Source organism: Terrapene carolina, unplaced genomic scaffold, assembly GCF_002925995.2.
Source record: "Terrapene carolina triunguis isolate 2854851 unplaced genomic scaffold, T_m_triunguis-2.0 Scaffold66, whole genome shotgun sequence".
Lineage (NCBI taxonomy): Eukaryota > Metazoa > Chordata > Testudines > Emydidae > Terrapene > Terrapene triunguis.
Window position 1 is genome coordinate 7,068,243 of NW_020664417.1, and position 16,958 is coordinate 7,085,200.

The window sequence follows — 16,958 nt, forward strand, 5'->3', positions numbered from 1 at the left end:
CTCTCGAGGTCCCTTCCAGTCCTAGAATCTATGAATCTATGAATTATCCCCTTCAGAAGGCCATGTGCAAGACACGTAATCCAGCTTCATGTGAATAAGGATTAAAGGCCTGCGTCCTCAATTTGGAGCCAGGGCATCATTGTTATGCAAATCACCCATCAACTCAAAGTAAGGATGGGATTTTTCAGAACACTCATTGTTGACCTAACTCTGTTTCCATTAAAATCAATGGTAAAACTGAGCTTGTAGGCCAAATCTGAGAGCTTTTCAAAATCTCGCTGTGAATGTTTAGGGTCCAACTACCCCTTCCAACATTTCTCCTTATAAAGAGAGTCCTTTCTGTTGAGATTGTGAGAAGGTGATGAAATATATCAGCATTTGACAAGGTATTTGAAAAAAGTGAATTTCAAATGGCATGAACTGCTTCTGCCTGACTGCTTGTTAGTGAGTTATTCTCTGTTTTGATGTCTTCCACAGCAAAAAAGATGTAAATTTATTTAGATCAACCCATATCTTTTAAACTAACACTGTTTTTCAGTTCCAAAAGGTGTGCAAGAGAGACAGAATAGATTTTGTATTTGGCACAGACTCATATCCCATAATTGGTTTAAATAAGACAGACTGAATCATAATGAGGTCAATCTGCTGTATGCTTCTCTTTTGTTTTATGGGCTAAGAGAATCATGAGACTAGGACGAATAACGCAGGCAGAAATTTAATTACTCTATACATATTTTAGCATTATAATTAGAAATATCCTAAGATTTTTTTGTACTAGACAAATAAGGCACAGATCCTCAAAGGTATTTGGATGCCTAACTCCCATGGGAGGATCCGGGCCTAAGCCTTTTTTTCTAACTGTGCCCTTAATCAATAAAATTGTCTAGTCTATAAACAGAAACGTGTATTATTTCTTAAATATTTCTACTAGTTTCACTTGAAAGTAGTTGAGAACATGCCTTTTCAAGGAAAAATATGCCCTTTGGGGTTGATTTACCACAACCTAAAAAGGTTGATTCCCAAGTGCAAATGGTCATCTCTCTCAACTGATGAGGGTTATTCCATTACCAACTAATACATGAGAACAGGCAGTAAATGAGTGCCATTCACCATCAGGAAAAATTTCCAAAGGGAAACTTTGCAGAAAGTTGCAAAAAGAAAGTGCTCACAGATACTTCTGTATAAGACACTAGCTTGCCAGGCAGCCTGGGGTGCATACAGGCGTACCTCAGAATAACACTGAATACTGGTGTGATTCACTTTTATGGGTTAGTTTACTAGTCAATATTTGTCATTTTCTTTCATTTTCTGATTAAAAGAGATTTGGCTATTTGTAAAGGTCAATTTGCAATAAGTATGTTTAGCTAGACTAAAGGAAATACTAAGTACCATTTATAGTATAATACAAAAGACAAAGTGAATTGCTACTGTGTATTTCCCAAAGGAAGTAGCTACTGTGTGTAGGTGTTTTTACTCATTATTTCAATCTATATTATTTATTACCATAAGCAATTTAGAGAGCTTCCTCTGTAAGGAAAGTACAATTCTTTCACTCCTCAGCTGGCTGTAGCTGAATTTTTTCAAGTTTCCTGTAGATTTGCTTAGGCAAATCCCTTGAGTGCCAGCACATATGCACATAAGAGACCACAAAGTTTACCATAGCATATGGCAAGCTTGAGTAGGACACAATGATATGCAATAATGTATCTGCAGAACAAAATGAAGAGAGTAATATGTTTTACCCTTAGTACACCTCTACCTTTTAGCCAGTTGCTTTCCACCTTTTTCTTTGTTTCCAAGTACCCATTTTCTCTTCTCCCCTTTGTGCTTTGCCCCAACAAACATCCACTTCTATCATCAATAGTCTGTCCCTTTCCCTGATCAAGTTAGGCATACAGTCACCAGCAGAGAATAAAAATTGAGTCAGATGCCAGTGTCAGTTTACAACCATTTGTAGGGTTCTTAGCAAAACAGATACAATTCCATGAAACAAGGAGAACAGCAATGACCACATCATCTCACACATACAAACTTAAGTTAATACTTTTACTCCTGCCAACCAGTAGTGCACAGTGTTACAATAAAGCTTTGTTCATTCTGTGCTGGACAGGCATGTGTTTAGGATGGCTCACCATCATCAATTTACTGAGAATGTTCCAAGTGAGAATGGTGACAAAGTGAGAACTGATGTTGGCATTGCCTCTGAAATATATATCAGGGTAGTTCAGGTTTCACCATAATACTATACATTATTGATTGAAAAGAATAAAGGCATGAAGTGAAGATTTCCAACTATGAGCTGGCATGAGTGCCATCTTGTTTGTTTTATATAGACTTTCCAGCTTTAGGTATGCAAAGCAGGTATGTCTTTTTTTAAAATGTATCTAAATAGGCCCTTCTCTCTCTAATACCATATTGCTTATAGTTTAGGAAAGTAGGCTAGAATCATAGCTCTTGATACTCAGAAAGTCCAAAGGCAGGCAAGAATTATAAAGCTATTAGAAATGTAAACTGTTACATTTTTAAGCTGCTGTAGTTTCATCTTTTGCCTAAATGTTACTCCATACATTATACTTAGCTTTGTAAATATTAGGTAGAAAGTGTTTTAAGAATACTTTCTTCATGGATATGGTATTTTTACATGAAACTGAGACAAATGTGCCAGTGGGTTTGGAAACTGCCAACTGTGGGAAATCTTGTGTGTGTGTGTGAATACTTCATCCTCTTGAAAGAAGAAGATAAATACTTGAGTGGTAACAGTGCTATGCAAGGAAAATGTCCTGCTCTTTGAGAACTATTAAAATTTTCCAGTCACCGTGATCTTAAATCCTGCTTAAACAGCACATTACACCTTATAAACTGAAAGTCTGTTAGCTAATTCTTCACCTCCAGGACGACAATTTCAGGAAGCTTAATTGCTAGGATAAGACCTGTAAAACATGAACATATGGCATGAATACTTATCCTGAAGGTTAATCTTCACCAGTTGTATGTGATGTTTTTAAAATACAATTCAATAACATGCAACCATGATTAAAGGGAGCTCACTGTGGGATACACAGGAGTCATAAGCAGACAAAATTGACTTGGTCAGCAGTTTCTAAGGGAACCAGCCTCCCCTGTGTTTTCTGTCTACAACAATGATTTAAAGAATAAGTAATTGTTAGTTTTAAAAAAATATGTTTTTAAGTTCATCTCATTGTTTAAGTTCAATTTTATTTGTTAAAAATGTTCAGTCTTCAAGGCCATTTTGAGTATGTACCCCTTGTGCCCACAAACATGCATCTTCACCTATTGCAGCCTCAGTAACTTACACACAATATGAACAAATGCAGATGTGCATGTTTTACATGTGCATGTGAAAAGTTGTCCCTAAAGGCTCTTTCTATTAATCATTTTTTTTTCAAAATGCAGCTTTTTGCTGGGAAGCTTAACATAATTCTGGGTAAAAATGCTGTAGTTTTACTATGCATATCAGTCTTCTCTCAGAACCATCCCAAATGAGTTGCACTTTAGACATCATTAGCTTACAGGAAAGTATTAAGGGCTCTATGACACGATAGATTAATACCCAAGCCTTTCACTGTAGGAGATCTGAGTTTGATTGCAGCAAATTACTAACTGGCATCTGTTTAGGTCACAAACCCATTACAGAAAATATTGTGGGGAGCTTGCACAGTATGTGCCAGCACTATTCATGGCTCTAAATAGACCCTGCCATCCTTTCTCTTTCATGGTCAAAGGGCTAGTGTGATCCTTGTTTGCATTATCAGGTAGATATCGAATAGGAGGAGGGAGTTTATTTTACCTCTGTGTTTGGCACTGGTGCTGCTGGAATACTGTATTCAGTTCTGATGCCCAAAGTTCAAGAAGGAAGCTGATAAATTGGAGGGGGTCAGAGAAGAACCATGAGAATGACTGAAGGTTTAGAAAACCTGCCTTGTAGTTATAGACTTAAGTTGCTCAATTTGTTTGGCTTAACAGAGAAGCTTAAGGGGTGACATGACCACAGTTTGTAAGCACCTACTTCAGGAATAAGTATATGATAATGGACTCTTCGGCCCAATGGCTGGAAGTTGAAGCTAGACAACATCAGACTGGAAATAGGGTGTAAATTTTTAACAGTAAGGGTAAATAACCTCTGGAACAATCAACTAAAGGTTGTGATGGATTCTCCGTCACCAACAATTTTAAAATCGAGATTGGATATTTATATGCTCCAGGACTAATGTTTGGGGAAGTTTTATGGCCTGTGTTATACTGGAGGTCAGACTGGATGATCACAGTGACCCCTTCTGGGCTTGGAATCTATGAGTTCTAAAATTCACCTGACTTTTTAAAAAATAATTAAAAAGATGATGGATTATAGGTATGTGTTGCCTTATCTGTCATACTTTATGTCAACCTTTACTGACAGGTGAAACTACACACCAGCACTCCCTCTCCCCTGCCCCTTTGAGATAAGGGGGAAGGCGGGGTAAAGATATTGGAAGTACTGAAATAAGTGTGTGAGGACTTCTGAGGCCTGGAGTTGGGTTAGAAACTCCTTTTTGGATGATGCTGAACATTTATACTTGCTTGGACTCAATTACCCTGGAAAGGGATAGACTTCAGTAGTGACCTGGCTGTAGGTCTGAGTTACTATCTACTATCCACTGCCATGTCAAAGTGGGTATCAGCAGGGGATACTACAAATGGGAGAGTTGTGTTCCAGGGACCAAACCACTGGGCTGTATCGCCAGCAAGCCCAGCCCTGTCACAACACAATTAAAACTACTGTGTCAATATGTTTACACCTACTTGCTCCAGGCACTTCCATGGTTGTGGTATGCCATTGCATCTGAGAGCATTCTTATTTTTCAGGTTGCTTGATGCTTCTGCAACTTCTTCTGGTTTGGTTTTATCATATGTCAGGGTTCTCTTGGATTCTGTTCTTTCATAAGCCTTTCAAAGTAATTTCTCCACTTTCCTTAATCTGGTTCTCATTGATTAATTCACTTCCACTTTCATCTTTAATTACTTTGATCTCACTAATACCTTTACTTTTCTTATTGCAGGTCTTTGCCAATCTAAATGTTTCTTTCTCATCCTCCTTCATTTCAAGATTGGCATATAAGCCTTCCTTGGGTTTATCTTTAGAGTCTGCCACCTTTTACTTTTTCTTTCTTTTTGGCTTTTTTTTACCCCTGAAAAATCCTGCTGTGGGAGTGTCGCTTGCCAAAGCTTAAAACACTTTCTTTTCCTTCACAGCTTTCAAATTTTCTCATTCCACCACCAAATCTCACTGGGGAAAATGGCTCTTGCTTTTGTGTCACCAACGAAGTTCTTTGCACATTCTTGAATTTTGCCTTTACGTCTTGAGCTAAAGGAAGTTATCCCTTCGCTATCACCTGTTTAAATTGATGGAAACAGGATTGGCTCCCAAACCATCCACAACAAAAGTCATTAATAAGATTGCTTAGTTGCAATTTTTTAATACAAATATATTAGGTTCACAAGTTTTGAAAGGGATTTAGCTACATGAAAATTTGAAGAGATAATGAAAAGCTGTTCTGGAGCTAGAGGAAGATAAAAGTCAGTTTTTCAAAAATAGGTAACTTTTAATGACCCGTAACCCAAAATTTCCTTCAGATTTTGTGTATACATTCTCCTTTGTGTTCAGGGTAAAATTGAGAGTTTTTAAGCCAAATTCATATTCCAAGCTGAGTTACATGGACACTAAAATACAGCTTCATAATGGATGCTGTTTGCAGACTTAACTGTGAAGAGGTTACAGCATCTCCATAATTATTTAAAAACACACCAACATGAAGCAGTGGACCCTGTCTGCCTTTTAATGCATTTAGAAAGATTGGCTGCTCCACTGTGAGAAAAACCTCATTTACTCCATGAAAAAGTTAATGCTTTCTAATAACACACACAACTTCCAGTCTGGGGACCCATTCACCGAATATTTGACTGCAGGAATGAAATCAGCTTTGTTGCAAAGCAACAGATTTCAGTTAAGCAAAAATTCCATTTCTGTTGAATTGCTTTCCATGTTTCAGGATAATGATGTGTTTAATTTACGGGGGCCCACAAAAAATTGTAATCTGCTTGCAGTTTGAACTTTAGTTAGTCATTTGGTCTTATTCATTTTATTTTACTTAATCTTTTTGTGTTCTTTTGATAAAGCAGGTGCCTGTACTTTTTTTTACAAGTCTATTGTCAATTTTCTAGCACTTAATTGTGATATTTTAGTACTTACAAAGACTTCAGGCTTCTGAGTTTTGAAAGGAATAATAGCTTCATTATTTCCAAAATTGTAAAATATGTCACAAATGACAAGATCCAGAACCTGTTCATATTTTAAAATGAACAATGTGTAGATCACAAACTAAACAGCATATTTCTGTTTTTGTATTTTCTTGTTTTTCCGCTATGCTGTATCTATAACTTCACCATATAACTGAGCTGTTTTGCTAAACTTTCTTTTAACATATTCAGGAGTTACCTTGCCTGGTATTTGTCAATGTCCTCTGACTGTTTTCTTTTATCAATCCAGATTCACTAAACATTTTGGTAATCATTTCTCCTTCCATGCCAAACTGCAACTATGGTATTTAGAGCTGAACATATGTTAGAGAAGACACTGTCATGTACTTGAGCATTACAGTAGGTCAAAAGAGCTTACTCTGCCCATGTGTTCCAGAATTAAATCAGATGAAGATAACAGGTGTTGTTTCACAATAACCATATAGTAATTAGCAGAAGATATACCTACAGTGATCTCTCCTTTTGTGTAGCTTTAAATGTACATATGTGCATAAAGAATGTGTAATGGTGAAAGGGAGGAAATATTTAGTTCCATACATTTGGTGTGACTGCATTACTCATAAGTATTAGAGCAAAGTGGAGACATAACTGAGTTATGATTAGGTCATCCCAAAAAAAACCACACACAGAAAGTCAATTTTTTCTCTGTGTTTGTTATTCTGGCTGTGTGGTGTGGAAACTCTGTGAGATGAAACTATACCTATCTGTACTGTATCTACTACAACCTGCTTGCAATTAGTTTCCTTACAATTCTGTATGGTGCAGGGAGTCACTGTTTATTCCCCCTTCCTCTTATGGAAAAACGTGGGTGATTCCACTGTCTAAATCTGAAGATTTTCTGATATCCATGCATATCATGGGAGACCAGCCAGAAGAAAATGTTTGCATGTGGAGTAGAAGAAGGCCGCTGGTAAATCTCCTCCAAAAGTACATCTGAGGTTGGTATAAGTAGCATGAAGCAGAAAGAGCACCTTGCTTCTGCACAGCTGCCCACCCTCCAGATTCCCTGTAGCTTCTTGGTAATATAGCTTCTTCACAGCTCCCATGCTTGTGCCAGCCCTGGAACTGCCTTTAAAAGTTCACTGCACTTAGGGGGAAATTGGCACAAGCTACAGCAACCTTGGTCTGTAATGTGCACCAGTTTTCCCCAGAGATTTGATGGAGACCGACCTGCTGTCTTCCCTAACACCCCCTCCCCCATCCAACTGTTTTCTTATATGCCTGGGTTTTTGTTGTTGTAAATACATTAATGTAAAATGCTTATCTTTCTGAACTCAGTACTTTTTATTACTGAGGTTACCAAAAAATTCTAAAACAATCCCAGATTACATGAGGATCTGCGGCCATTTGTCTGAATGTATTTAAGGTGTGTATAAGTTTGATTCTTAGTGACTGACAGCTAGAAAGTAAACTCTTAAATTGGCTTTCACATAGACCACTGGTAATGTAAACCAGGCATTGAAATTTCAAAGTCATAGCAAATTAAATACTAATCTGTTTCTCCAGATTTTAAAGATTTGCTTAAGCTGTCATTCTAATCATCTACATTTCTTCAGTCAGTGTTAACATTAAAAGCCTGTACTTTATTAATTATCCAACGGATGCCTGATTTTTTTTTCCCTCTTGAGTAAAACCTTTCAACCTGGATATTCTGTGCTATTGCAGGATCTATGTGTTTTTTGTTTTGAGAAAATGTGATGATAAAACACTAAAGAAACATTCTCAAAAAAGAAGGAACCCTTAAAGAAATACTATTTTTAAAAAGATTGAAAATAAACCAAAATATTACTAACATTACTATAAATTACTGATAATAGGCCACATTCTGACATTCTCTCACCCTATGCAACCTTACTGAGGTTTGCACAAAATTTGGTTCATGTAGTCAAGGTGTGAGTACATGGGCATACAGGGATTGGGCAGAAGGAGTCCTCTGCAGAGAAGTCTCTCATCACTGTTACTGTTTATCATGCTTGCTTCGTTATCAGGATGCCAACTGATTTAAATGGAATCACAAACCTCTAAAAATGACCTAAGATATCTTGTCTAAACCCCTGTATGCCATGATTTTAAGCTCTAGAATCTCAGGACCTTCCAGGGCTCAGAATGAGTGCTAAGCGGGAAGCAAGAAATCTTGTTGTTCCAATGAGATAAAGCTCTATTTGTTAGCACTGTTGGTTTATGAGATATTGTTTAGCTAGATTGTTTGGGGTGTTTTAAAGGGCAATTGTTTGTAGTTGTCCAGAGGTTAGAATGTTAGAATATGGACTGGAGCTTGATTCCTGGGCAGAAGGCAGCAGAGGGGAATCAAAGATGCATGATAAATTAAATAAAAACGTTGGACAATCTTAGGGAGAGTCTGATCCTGTAGGGTGATCACTCCTGTTGGCTTAAAAAATCTTTGAGGGCATTCAGTATCTCTCTGGAGGAACTTGGCACCTCACAGGACTGTTCATTACAAAACAAAATAGTTTCAGTTCACTTTTAACATGAAAACTACTAGCAGTTTTGTTTTTGTAAGAAAGCAATATTTGGGCCTGCTTCACTACTGTGTTACATCAATTTTATTTTTTAGCATGTTCCTTAGTGCTTTCCTGAATACAGATGGTCTTAAGCACATGTTCAAATACTTTCCTTATTCACGGCCAAGGTTTGGAGCCACTGCTGTAGATAAAAATCAATGTATTTTGCATTAAAAAGGCATGGAACCACTCTCCCCTCAAACCCCCCCCCCCCCATCATCATCATCTTATCATCCCAAAAAACCTTTACAGACATGGGAAGCAGAACAGCACCACCATTCATTCATGTCCATGTTTTGTTCCTCCATTTAGCCAAGCCAGGTCATCTGATATCCTGCATCTGATATCCTGCCATCTAGTCGATGGTTGACCTCTAGGTCTGCTGTCTTTGGTTACATTTGCATTATTTTCTTTGGCATCCTATCATCTGTTTGTCTTCTACAATGTCCCCACCATCTTAATCTTTTTGATTGCAGCCAATCCATACTCCAATTTCACAGAGGAGCCTACTCTCCTAACTTCTTCATTTGTCTTAAAATCATTCCATTTTACATCTGCCATCTTCCAAAGAACTCTCATTTCTACTACCTACAGTCTTCTGATGTCTGTTTCATTTAATTTAGTTGTTTCCAAAGAGTTATGCTGTTAGTACACAGTTTTGATAATATTACATTTGGTTCCAGGTGAAAAAGCATCAGTCCATAATTTCATGCAGCACTTGTAGCTAAAGTACATCTCCTTTTAACCTCATCTTTGATTGAACCTTCGGCACTGATCAAGCTTCCTAGGTACATATAAGATTTTACTTGTTCTGTGACTTTGCTGCTTCATTTCAATACTTTAACTCTTGTCCCTTTTCCAAGATACAATAAATGACAAGAAGATAAAGTGGTTGTAAGTTCATGTCGACTACACCAATTTTCCAAGAATAGCAAAAAGTATCATTAATTCAAACGTGTGTGCCAGTTGTACATCATCTGCAGAGTGTGAATATCTGATCAATGGAACTTCTGCCTGATCTGAAGCCACACTGTTCCTTCTCTACTACTTCCTCTAAAACTGGCATTAATCTGTTGCCACCTATTTTCATCATGATTTTTCCTAGTACTGATAATGATCTTACGACTCTGTAATTATTCTAATCAGCAGGATCTCCTTTCTTTGGGATTGGTAAAACTATTGCATTTAGCTAGTCACCCAGTACCTTCTCTTGCTCCTATGCCTTCTCATATATGCTTTCCCTAATACTTTGATAACACTTGTCCTGCTTTCAGAGTAGCAGCCGTGTTAGTCTGTATCCACAAAAAGAACAGGAGTACTTGTGGCACCTTAGAGACTAGCAGCTCAGCTGTAATACTATCTATTCCTGCAGCTTCACCATTTCTGCTTCTTTTTCTATTTCTTTTTCGGATGGTGGTTTAATGCTGAGATACATTTTGTCTTACAAGCTGCCCTGTTCCTCTAGCATGTCTAGAATGCTTGCATCTGGATGAACTTTAGGGTTCTGCACTTTGTCAAAATGATCCTTCCATATTTTCAGCACCTCTTTGGCATTTGTTGTCAGTTCACCAGTGACCATTCTTACCACTTGCATCATTGGCCTGATTGTGCTTCTATACAACTTAACCTCATTTTCATATATTGTTTTCTTGATGTCTTGTCTAGTTGTTGAACCTCTTCTTTCCAGAACTTCTGCTTGTCCAATTTTTGTGATTCACCACATTGTGCAATGCTTTTACTACTTCTGCTTTCCCAGCAGTCTTGAAGTGTTTATACTTTTCCTGCAGTGTCCTTGTTTTGGTGCTTGTCCAGGTTTTCATTGTTTGCTTAGGCCATCCACTAACTTCCTCAGCTGTATTTTGTATCACTTTCTTGAATATTTTCCATCCAGTCTGTGGTGAGATTTCTTCGTCATTGCAAATCAGTGGTCTGAAATGTTCTTCAAGCGTCAACTTATATACTTTCCTCACAGAACTATCCTTTAACTTATCAAGTTCAAATTTAGCTCCAGTTGTAGCCATCTTTTTCTTGGACTTTAACGTCATCTGAATCTTTCCCATTATTAGACATGATCACTGCCACATTCGATATTCCTATAGACTCTTAACATCCAACAGTGATCAGTGCCTTTTACTCAAAATAATGTGGTCAATCTGGGTTTTAGTTTAACTGACTGGTGAGTTCTGTATAACCTTGTGTATATCTTTGTGAGGAAACCACGTACCACCAATAATCAGATTGTGCATCTCACAGCAAGTTTTTAACCTTTCCCCATTATCATTTGCTGCCCCAGTGCTATGTGGTCCAACACTGTTCATTTGCTTACCATGTCTTCTACCAACCTTTTGCATTCATATCTCTCATTATCAAAATCATATCCTGACCAAGAATCTCATCTACAATGCCATCTAACTTAATAAAATCCTTTTGTCTCTTCCTTTCCTGCTGCTTTTGTTGGTGCAGAACAGCCAGTCAACTGCAGTAGTAAATCTGGCTATGAAAATCCTCTCAAACGTCAGTTTCCAGCTGCTCACTGCAACCCGATCCCTGTGCTTCGCTTGTCCACCTGAATGTCAGGTGTAAAGTAAAGTATAATTTACAGCTGTGAATTCTCCTGTATCCAGCCAATATGACTCCTGTATGGCAGCAAAGGAAACCTATAACTTCCTTTATTCTTCTGCTACTAGCTCAGTCTGGACTGGAGCGAATAGAGTTCTAACATTCCAGCTCACAGTACATGTGATATGTTTAGCAGTTATCTGAAATCCACGACTATTCCCATTTTCTAGGCTTGACAGGCCTGGGTCAAAATCCATATAAGTCAGTCTGGTTTGCTGTACTATAACAAGTAAATTTCAGGTATAATGGCTTGTTAATCCACCCTATCCATCTTATGGGAATGCCATGTGATAGCCTGCTGGCCTGCTAGAAACAAGTATCAATGGTTCCACATTAGTCTGCTTGCCTTCCAAAGCTAATGAGCTTAGACTGCTTGTATTTTAATCGTTTTTTCTTCTGCTAGACAAATATATATCTTTAAGTGTATATCTTTCAGGTAAGAGACATATCTTTAAGAGTACTAAAAGAAATCATAAGAGGCCCCATTTTTAGCAGTGTGTGGGGACTTAGTTAGCTTTCATTAATCATAGCAGGACCTTATGTGCTGCATTGCAGCACACTGAAAATATAGTCCTGGGAGTCATTCCTGAAATTAGACCTAGGATTTAAACTGCATATAGAAATAAGAGTAGCATTTCCCAGTGAGTTGATCGTAATGTTGTATTACAATGGCACTTCATTTAAACTTTGATGTACATCTCCAATTTTGTACTTACAGTAGATTTTCATATAACATTATTGTCAATAATTCATGATTATGGTGTAGCTAGCTATTTCATAATTCATGTTCCTACTTCTTATAAATTTTTGCTTATTGCAGGACTGTTGCTTATTCAAATCCCATGATTAATTTATGTGCGTCTTAAAACAGATTACGTTTTACAGAAACCTTATCACTTAATTCATTTTATAGACAATTATACACAAATACATTGAATTTAATACTTGTGATATTTCAGAAGGTATTTCTGCTCTGCAGCTCACAAAAATCCAGTAATAAATGTTTTTAAAGAATATGTTAGATAGCTCTAATAAAATATGTTTAACTGGCTTGCACCTTTTTGATGTCACAATATCATTCATGCCTTGAGATGCCAGCTGGTTTTAAAATGTTATTTTTCAAATGACTTAACTGTAAAAAACTAAATTACACGTAATGTGATTCATATAGTAATTTTTTCTTCCTGTAAATGTTGTCCTGCCCCAGAAACTGTCCTGGGATCTGTTCCGTTATAGTGCACTTCATAAAAAGTGAAAAACTTCTCTGTTTCCAAAATTAAGAAATATTCTTTATATTGTTTTGTGTTGACAAAGATGCTACATTATGCTTAGAAGAAGGGAGGCAGACTAGATATACTATTAATTATTATTATTATTTTATTATTACATTTTGTAAATAACTTATGAAACTATCAGGGCACTGGTCCTTTAGGCATGCTTGCCCTGTTACAGGATGCCAGAATTTGGAGAATTTTAGTTGCCAGCTTGAGTATGTGACAGAGGTGCCAGGTGATTTGGGATCATGTGATTGCCTTTGGGACAATATAAAGAAAGACTCTTAGTTTAATCTAGGAGAGTCCAAAGTCAGAAAAATTGCTAGGAAGCTACCACCTCCCAGGTCATCAGAGGGCAGGAGGCCTGGGACTAGAGCCTGTGAACCTAAAGAGGCCCGATACAAGTGACTGTGAAGCCCAAGGAGAAAGGCCAGAAATAACTTGAAGCTGAGACAACAAGGGTAAAGAGTGAATACTTTAGCATGGATACTTTTTGTCTTACAATATTAATAAACCTGACCTGCAAAAAAGGGGTTGTGCGTTTTAAACACTACTTGTGTGGTGTGTGAGTACCTTGAGTACTGAAGAAGGGGAAACTGAGGCACTTGTTCACTTGACAAGGGCCTGGAAATGGTCACTGTGTAATAACATTATTTCAATAACATTAATAACATATTTTAATTTCTATGTTTTACATGGTTAAGTTATTGGTATGAGTGAAAAGGTTATCACTCCTTCCTGTAGGAATTTAGTAGTAGTACAAAAATAACTTTCTAATCTGAAAGCAGTACAAGTATTTTTTTTCTCTTTGTGGGCCCTATTCAAGACTTTCTACTAAGATAGAACTCCAACTTCTTTAATGATAGTTTTGCCTGAATAAGTAGCCCTGAATGATGGCTTGATCCAGAAAAGCACTTATGTGTCGTCTTGCATGAATCAGGGCCTGATCCTATACGTTGCTGGGCCTCTGATGAGGTGCCCTCAACTTCTGTTTACTTCACAGGGAATTGAGGACTCTCAGCATCTTGCAGGGTTAAATCCAATGATAGAAGATAATGATGATTGTTAATAACAGTAGCAACATTTATCAAGTTTCTCCTATTAAATACTTGTAGTTAGTGTTGTGGGATTTCCCCTCCCTTGATTGTGTTAGAGAGAATGAAAGGGTGCGTGGCGGGCACCTGAGGGGCCAGAAAGGAGGAAGCTCCAGTAGATGAGGCAAGAAGTGACAGGATTTATTACAGCTCACATCATCTTTTAAAATTCACCTCTGCTCTGATGCCTAAAAACTACTGAACAGTGGTTGGGCAGCTGGTGTGCTGTGATTGCAGCTTATTATGTTAATCATAATTGTATAACATCTTGTGCTATGCTCCTCCCTTGCCCTCCCAATCTGTCTGCTCTATCTACTTGTCTCTTGTCATATACTTATATTGTAAGCTCTTTGGGGCAGAGACCATTTTTCCTTCGCATGTGTGTGCAGTGCCTAGCCACAAGGCACTATCACAATACAAATAAATAACACTGATGACAATAATAACAGTAGTGACAGCATTGATATGATGTGAGAGGGGAGTAAAAAATCTAAAACCAAATTTCCAAAGCAGAGAGAACATCAGGGTTTTCTGCTAAATTTAGTGCTGCTAGATTTAAATTCTGCTAGATACAAGACTGTCTGCAGGAATCTGCTGAATCTTGTGTGATTCGGGTTTAGCATTTTTTTTTTAAATTTAAACAGAATCTCTTTACGTTCAGAGATACTTACCGGAGCTTGCAATACAAATTCTCTCACTCAGTATAGGATCACCACACTTTTCAGCAATTAGCTTTGTAGCATCATCAGAGACCCTTATGGTATATTTTTAGCATTGTATAGGAGGACTGTCATAGCCAAAGTTAATGGAAAATGGACTGAAGTTAATTATGAAATTCAGGGAAACTTGGGGGAAAATCCTGTGGTCCTCTGACAAACTGTGAGAAGAATAATCTTCAGAAAGAACTGCTATCGAAGCAGAATTCAAATCTGGGAACTTGGCCTGACCATGGAAACTACATTTGTCACCACAAATATGGCATTTATGTCTAATGCAACCGACGTAGTCACCAAATTAAAAAGGACCAAAATCTGTGGTCCTTAATCAAGCAGAACTTCCATTGAAAGTGCTGAGAGTCCTGCTTGGTTGAGGACTGCAGAATTTGGCCCCACATCACTGTTTTTCCATAGAAAGTGCCTTCATGTGTAATTTCTTCTTTTTTCTCAGCAACTGCCCGAAAGTCAGTGGATGTGAGCTAGTCAGTCAGTTACAAGGGAGTGAAAGTTGTCAGGACTCAATATGAAGTTGCAGCTGTAACTTATTATTGTCAAAAGCATCTTACCTGGGAACCACTGCTGCATCCCTGACTCATGCAAGTACTCTTATTAACTTCAACTGGATTACTTGCATAAATAAAGAATACACATGTAAAAAAGAGTTGTGGAATTGGGCCCTTAAATACACCAAAGGATGGAATGCAAGGTCAAGACTCAGAATCCATCTTCAGTTCCCTTCCGTTTGCCATCAGTTCACCACTAGTTAAAGATTGCTGAAATACTAAGGATGGACAGGGTGGATTACAGAAAAACTTTAAAGATTCCTGGATGGCTCAGAGGACTGAAAATATTATGGGATATAGGCGATGGCATAACTCCCAGTGACTTCAGTAGGGTCAGGATTTCACCCCAGTACTGTCTTCTGCTTTACCAATTAAAATTCCACCCAGATCAAACGTGTCCAGAACTTTGCTAGACAGTGCTCTGTGTGGAATACGTTGGTGGTCTCAATCCAATTTTTAATGGATAGATATCACCATTACAAAAGTATTATTAAATTTGGCACTAATTTTCATCCTTTTTGATCATTTCACTTAAGAGGCCAAGGATTTAATTGCTGTGTAAGTAACAATACCATCTCTCTCTCTCTCTCTTAGATAGTCCCATCAGGTTAGTGTTGAGATACATTGAAGAAGCACTGTGGGGAAGCTTGTGTTGCCATTAGTTGTGTTGTATTTCTTTATTCTGTGGTTAAACCAAGGGCTTAAGTTTCCAGTGCTCTCTGTCCATCACCTTTAGCAAGCATTACACTGACTTTTAAAAAGATGGAATCTTTACTGTGAACTGACTTTCTTTTCCTGGTTGAGTTACACTATTAATGCTATTTGAATATGATTTATATTAGATTAATTTTTCTAGTATGTCTAAAATACCTAATCATCTGTGAATTGTAACAACTTTCAACTTTGCATTTCATTAACTGTCAGGTGAATGAGTCAATTAAATGTATTTGGAATGCTTGTACCCGACACATGCAATAACTGAGGACTCTGTTTCATTTAATACAGTAATAATAAACATTCTGTGAGCAATATTTCAGCAGCCAAGAACACTTTTTGTAGCCTTTTCTATCGGCAAGTATTTGGCTAAATGACAACTGAAAACAGGGTACAGAATGAATCAGACTAACGGCTTCATGTAAAATTCCCAGATGAATGTACATTATTGGCAAAAAAGAATTACTCAATACATAGCATAAAAAGAACTGCATTGTGTAAATCAGTGGTGTCAAACATACACCCTTTGAGCTGGCAGCGTCCAGCTCAGTGTTGTGATCCAGCCTGTCTGAGCAACAGACTTTAAAGTGAAACTTATGGAATTCTTTGGTAAGTTTCACTTTGCAGTTCTTTCACTCCCTTCCTTTGTGCTTTATGCACAGATCCTTCATGTACTTTGGTGTTTTTGGCAGCTGTCCAGATGGAGAGTTCATCACAGATTCTTCCTTCAAGGCAGGATACTGCGCCAGCCTGTAATAAGAGTTAAAACAGTGAGAAATATAATCTTATTGTTTCATAGACAAAATGGGGAAAGACAGACTCAGAAAACTACTAAAGTGATTAGATTGTTTGGCAGAATAAATGTATTTGTTCCTTGCCCCAGAGTGAGTATAATAATCCTGGTGAAGCTAATGTGATTAAGGCCCCTTGTTAGCATTTTCCGTGTCTTAGCTTGCGTTTGACAGAAGAAGGGGTTCACAGAGTAGATTCTCACAGATTAAACATGAGATGTCCACTCACTATTTCTCGTTTGTTCAAATCCTGCAAAGATTAGTACTTAAAAGCAAGACAAAATGTAGGTTAAATGAGTTCAGTCCAGTTTCTTGTAAACCAGTATCCACATCACAGTAAACACTATCTG

At 37.6% G+C, this 16,958-nt stretch overlaps 1 protein-coding gene across 1 annotated transcript in view; it reads left to right on the plus strand.

The window, feature by feature from the left end:
* Window positions 1-16,958, plus strand: part of FAT4 (FAT atypical cadherin 4) — a 220,756-nt gene that overhangs the window by 132,423 nt on the left and 71,375 nt on the right. The window lies entirely within an intron of this gene.